The sequence below is a fragment of the Myotis brandtii genome, unplaced genomic scaffold, assembly GCF_000412655.1.
Source record: "Myotis brandtii unplaced genomic scaffold, ASM41265v1 scaffold123, whole genome shotgun sequence".
Lineage (NCBI taxonomy): Eukaryota > Metazoa > Chordata > Mammalia > Chiroptera > Vespertilionidae > Myotis > Myotis brandtii.
Window position 1 is genome coordinate 1,234,313 of NW_005354291.1, and position 6,272 is coordinate 1,240,584.

A 6,272-nucleotide genomic window follows, 5' to 3' on the forward strand; every position below is an offset into this window, starting at 1 on the left:
CATTTCCCTCCTTTGCCAGCCTGGTCCCATGACTGGCTATTTCTATTATGCTTTTACTAACCCCCTAGAATGCCTCCCTTTGTTATTCCTTCCTTCCCAAACCACCATTTTCTTTCTTTTCTGGAACTCTTGGGTTGCCAGTTGGCTTTACTACAATAGATTCACGCTACCTAACCTCAGCTGAACCTACAGAGCTGTCCAAGTATTCTTTTATTCTTGTGTTCTTTCATGGTTAACTTCCTAGCAATTGACCAACAGTGCTTATTCCATTAAAAACAAACTCTTATTCAGCAATCATTCAACTCATATTTATTGAGCAACAACCGTGTTCTAGACTCTGGAGCCTGACCCACCCACCGCCCCCGGCACTGCTTCCTGGACTCTTCACAGATGAGCTTCACTCCACTTCCCTGAAATGATGTGAATCTCTTCAATATTCTCTCTTACATTCTCAATTTTTAAAAACATTCTTTCCATTGTTATTTACAAATTATAGTTTCCCAGCTAATCTCAAAGATTAATTCTTTCACTTGGGCCCTGATTCTATTATGTCTTATATGTAATACCTTGTTCACCTATTAATCTTCTTGCATTTTCAACATAACCTCGCCCCATTGCAACCCTCTCCCTTCTTCCCAGAAGTAACAACTACACTGACTTTTGAACTAATCATTCATGTGCTTTTCTTATGATTTTTTCATTTATACATGAATATGTATGTATTACATACACATACATACATACATATATCCTGCGTGGGGAAAGAGTACATTTACAGCTATTCTGTAATAATAATAAATAATAATACAAGAATAAAATCTGTGTTTTGCATACTCACAACTGTAACCCTACTTTTGCCACACCCTGTATATAGGTAAATGTGTGTCTTAAACAGCATGGTGTGCACGTTTGACAAACCTGAAGTTCTGTTTTGCAGTTTAAGTAAACCACAAGCTTAGCTAAGTACGGAGAAGACAGCATGGCACTACTGGAAGAATGGCTGAAGAGATGCTCTGGGTTACAGTCTGGCTTCAGCTTCCCCTGGGAGCCATCGGTACAAGATCCCGAGTGAATCCCGGACACATAGAGCCGGGGCAGAAAAATTGTCGGTGGTGGGTTGCTCTCTGCATTTGCTCTTTTGAGCTCACTGTGGCTCATCTCCATAGTAACCTGCCTGGAACTCTGATCATTTCACTCTCATATTTCCCACCATTAGTTTATTTTGTGGTCTCCAGAATAAATTCTAAATGATGTAGAGAGCATTACAGGGCCTCACTAACTCGAAAGCAATTATTTTCCATTGTTCTTCTTTTTGCTCCTTATGCCAAAATGAGCTAGTGTAGCAATTACACTGAATGAGCAGGACTCACAAGACACAATCAGAAGACGAGCCAGACCTTCCCTTTCCCGGCCCAGTCAACCTGCTTTGGGCACTTTGCTTTGTTCCCATGAAGTTTCAGGTAAGTCACATAGCTTACCTGCTCACTCATGGACAATAAAAAACCCCCTGGTCAATGTAAGTGCTAAGAATAGCCTCATTTCAGGAAAGTGTGGAGTCACAGGAATAGCCAGACTCCAAATCTCACTCAAAGCCTCTCTCCCCCTCTTTAGGCTGATGTTGTGGGAAAAGAGGGCATGGTCGGCTTCTTCATTTTTTACTGTGTCTGAGCTTCCCACCATGTTCCTCTCTGTCCTCTGCCGACAGCACTGTCCCTGGGTCCTCATGCGGTGGGGGGAGGGTGACCGCAGGGTGAGGCAGGGGTGGAGCAGGAAAGCCTCTGTCCTGACTATAGCACGAGCACCTGGCACTGGTTTCCTCCAGCGGCAGAGGCTTAAAGCTGATATTTCGTGCAGCAAATCTGCGGGTCCGTGGAGGCTTCTTCCCCTCAGCCCTTCGGACCTGAAGTCCACTCCTATCAAGGTCACAGCTGCTCCAGTCAAGCTCTCAGGCCACCGCTGCCCATGGAAAACGCCCCGAAGTATCATCTGGCCCAACAACCTGCATTCTCTATGCAATTACCCAGATCCTTGATTTCAGTTTTCCCAGTTGTGGGTCCAGATTGTCCATATAGAATCCGGTGGGCACAGGTCCTCCTCTCTGGGTGGTGTCCCTAAAGCTCCTTTCCAATTGGCTCCAGGGGAAAGGAAGTACTTGCAAAGGGGAGGAAAGGAACTGCCACCGCACATCTGTCTCCAAAGGTATCATGTCAGATTGCCGATCTCTTACATCCCAATCTTCTGCATATCGTCCAAGTGTGGAAGGCGCCAAGGAGTACAAGAGTGGTTTTTGCCAACCTCCTTCTAAAACCCAGTGAAGGTGGTTTAGAACTTTACTTTTGAACAAACAAGTATGTGTCACTTTGGGAGGCTGCAGTTAAACTGGGACAGAACTTGTTATAGGATTTTTTTTTTCTTCTAAAAGGCTCTGGGCTCCACTCCTGTTACTTCCTCCACCTGGAATGTCGATCAATCAATCTCTCCCATGTCATCTGTAAGGGCTCGGCTCAAAGCCCACCCCCTCACAGCTACAAGTGACCTCTTCCTGGTGCTGTTTTATTTCTCTCCAGTAGTGGTTATCCATCCTCTGCCCTTCACTGCAATGATTGAAGGGCTCGGCTCAAAGCCCACTCCCCACATAGAGCTCACCCAGACTCTCACAGCTACAAGTGACCTCTTCCTGGTGCTGTTTGATTTCTCTCCAATAGTGGTTATCCATCCTCTGCCCTTCACTGCAATGATTCCTGAGCATGCCCTTTTCTTTATTGAATGTAAGTCTTTACTCTAAGAATATGCCTGTATTCGTTTGTTAGGGTTGCTATAACAAATACCGTAGGTGAAGAGACTTAACCAATAGGATTTTATTTCCTCACAGTTCCAGAGGCTAGAAGTCACGGATCAAGGTGCCAGCAGGGTTAGTTTCTTCTGAGGCCTCTTCCCTTGGCTTTTAGGTGGCCATCTCCTCCCGTGTCCTCACATGGTCTTCCCTCCGTGCGGTATCTACATCTTAACCTCCGCTTCTCATAAGGACATCAGTCCCAGTGGATTTGGACCCACCTCAACGATCTCATTTACACTTAGTCACCTTTTTAAAGACCATTCTCCAAATATAGTCATGGTCTGATGGACTGGGGGTTAGGATTTCAACATGTGAATTTTGAGGGCACACAATTCAGCCCATAACAACGCCTTATTCATCCAATGTCCCACCTACTTTCCACATGGTGCTTCCTTAACATGTGCTTGTTGTCTTAAAGAACTCCTTGATGCCAAAACTCTGAGAAAGGGTATGAGTTATGATTCTGTGATAACAGAGGGAATTCTGACTCCTTTTTAAGGGTTAGAATAATTGGGGAATAATTCATTCTTTTTTAGTAACTGAGACTTTGAGTTTAAAGAAACTAGTAACTGAAGGAAAAGAGGAGTGAATGGTGCTGATGATATGCCAACGATAAATAATGTAGCAACATTAAGTATTCCAGGAATATAAAAGCTGACACACCCTGGCCGGATACCTTTTCCCTCCTATGTGATGTGTCTCCTGGCAGGGACACCAAGGGACACGCAGGACAGCCTGGCTGCCCTTAACAGCAGCAACGTCAAAGCAAACATTGCCTCCCCGCAATGCAATCCCTTGATTAGAATCTGTTATCTGTGAATTTATTCAAAGTTTTCTTTTTAAAAAACATACAGGGATTAATTGCTTTTGTGATAATAAAAATAATACATACCCAGAGTAAAAAAAATACATATATCAAAACCATAATTCATAAGTTAAAAAGTCTTTCCCTTAGGAAAGTTATAGCCTTAAATACCTATGTTAGACAAAAACACAGAAAATTAATGATCCTAAATAATTTGTAATAGTAAAAAACATTCAACAATCTAAATATTCATCAACTGTAAATATGGATAAATAATTTGAGGTCTAGTCATACAAAAGAATGCTATACAGAAATTTAAATAAACTGGAGTTACATGTATCAGTAAACTAAATCTTAAATGAATGTTGAACAAAATGTACAAGTTACAAGAGGATTTATACAGTATTTTACATTTAGATAGAATTGCAGAACAAGGTAAATAACATATATTGTTTACAGATGAATTAAAATATAATATAAATGTAAACCATGCATGGGGATGTTAAAGATCAAATTCATTGTAGTATTTGTCTCCGGGGAGGAAGGGAAGGAAATGGTTTACTTGGTTTCAACTCCATCTACAATATAAATGTAAAGTGCTCTTCGAATGCTAATTATTACAGATAATAACAAGAATATTCTAAGATTTCTCTAGAGGCTCAAATGCTGCAGCATTTCATTATAAGAAGCATCAGGTCCTCCTTAGCTTACTCAAAATGATTATCATACATCAAAGCTTACGGCATTTGAATTGCAAACCTTTGAGGCCTACAATTTAGAAACAGCAGACAGAATAATCTCAAAGTGTTAGAAATTCACAAGGTAATTTCTGTTGGTATAAAATAATTCAGTGAGCCATAAGTTTCTTTCAATAGTCACCATTGTTTGCTAAGTTCACCAATCCACACAACCCTGGATTCAATGTACATTTAAGTATTGCTCCTAAAATTTCTCTTAGTCTTGCAATCCTTCATTTTCAAAGATGAGTAGAAACATTATAATATCTTCACCCTATTCTCAGAAAGATCCTGCATTTCAAAATCACAAACCTTTCCCAAGTTAGGATATTAAAGCAAGTAAGAAGCTACAAGGGAATTCAAGTTTATTGAAAAAGAAAGAAGATGAAAGCACTGTTTGTACTAGGGAACCAAGATACTAATAGTCTTCATTCTACATCAAAGAAAATATTAAATATAATTGATATTTCTCTCTTTATGGCAGATTTTTCCCCAATGTCTTAAAGGTAATATTTCTTCCATAGGCTTCACAATGAGAATTGCAAAACCTTTTTAGACATTTCTGGGCTAAAACAATTCTGTAGAAAGGAGTTGATGATGGAAGAAGACAAAGAAATTCCAAGTCCTAGGTAAGATAAACAAGAAGGGGCCAGGGAATTTTAGATAAATGAGATCCAATCAATCTTGAATGTCCCAACTGCAAGTTCAACAAATAGAGGATCAAAGCAATAAAGTTCTCATGCCAAGCTAGTGAGATGGGGCCACTGGTCAGTGACCTTGATATAAAGTGCCAGGTAGCACAGCTCTGCTCTGCCTCCTTGGGAAGAGTGACTGCAAGTGTCCAGCAGTTCCCTGCCGGTTAGAATCCTTTCGAGAAGTGTTCATTCCAATACAGTGATTGTATTCTGAGTTAAAAGCACCGTAAGCCTCCAGAGCTTGGACCAGAAAAACTTGAATCAAGAGGGTGGGAGCAGAAGGCTGGCACCGTATTTCAGTCCAACCATGGCACCCGTTACAAGCTTCTGCTGTGAGAGCTCACTGTCCAGGTGGCCCATACAGTGACACTGGAATACCCACAAGCATGGCCCGGAGTCCATTCAAGCCAGAGAACTGGAACATAAGCACAAAACGGGCTGGACGCCAGGACACAGTGAATCAGGACGGCGGGGCCTCCTGAGGAAGAGAGGGTCTCAGAGAAAAACAAAGGACGAAGTCAGGATGAAGAGAGATCATCACAAGAAAGAAGGCCAAAGGTCCAAGGGTAGGATGAGACAATAATACACATAATGTACAGAAACTAAAGAAAGGGCGATTTCTGGTGGGCAGGGCTGGGTGTCAGAACAGCTCCCTGCGTGTTGTTCAGCAGGGCCCTCGCCCTAAGAACCACCGTGGTGAACACAGAGCCGTGGCCTCTAGCCCCAAAGCCCTCCTGGCTTCACTGGGCAGGACTGCGGCCCGGACTCCCTCTCGCTTCTCGTGACTTCACTGTGGGTGCTGACCTGTCCCGCTGCGTGTGTGGTCTGAGCTGCCTGTTGTCTCCAGCTCCCCGCGCAGTGTTCCCACCTGTTCTATTCCAACAATCTGACTTCCTGGCCCTGAACCTGACCACTGACCTCTGGTGTTCTCTCTAAAGGCGAGTCTCTGGCCCTTTTCCCATTTGGGAAAAAACTTCCTGGCAGATGCCTGGGGCCCCTACCTGCGCTGTAGCATAAAACAGTGACCAGCACAGTCACATAGAGAGCAGAGACATCACAGAGAAAGAATGAGATGGAGACAACTTCCTGGGTGTTGCCTGAGCAGTCAGCTTCAAGAACACAAACTGGAGAGTCTAAAAGAAAGGGAGGGGCAGGAAAAGACGAAGGTAAACAGGAAAACAAAAGAATCCCCACAGAAA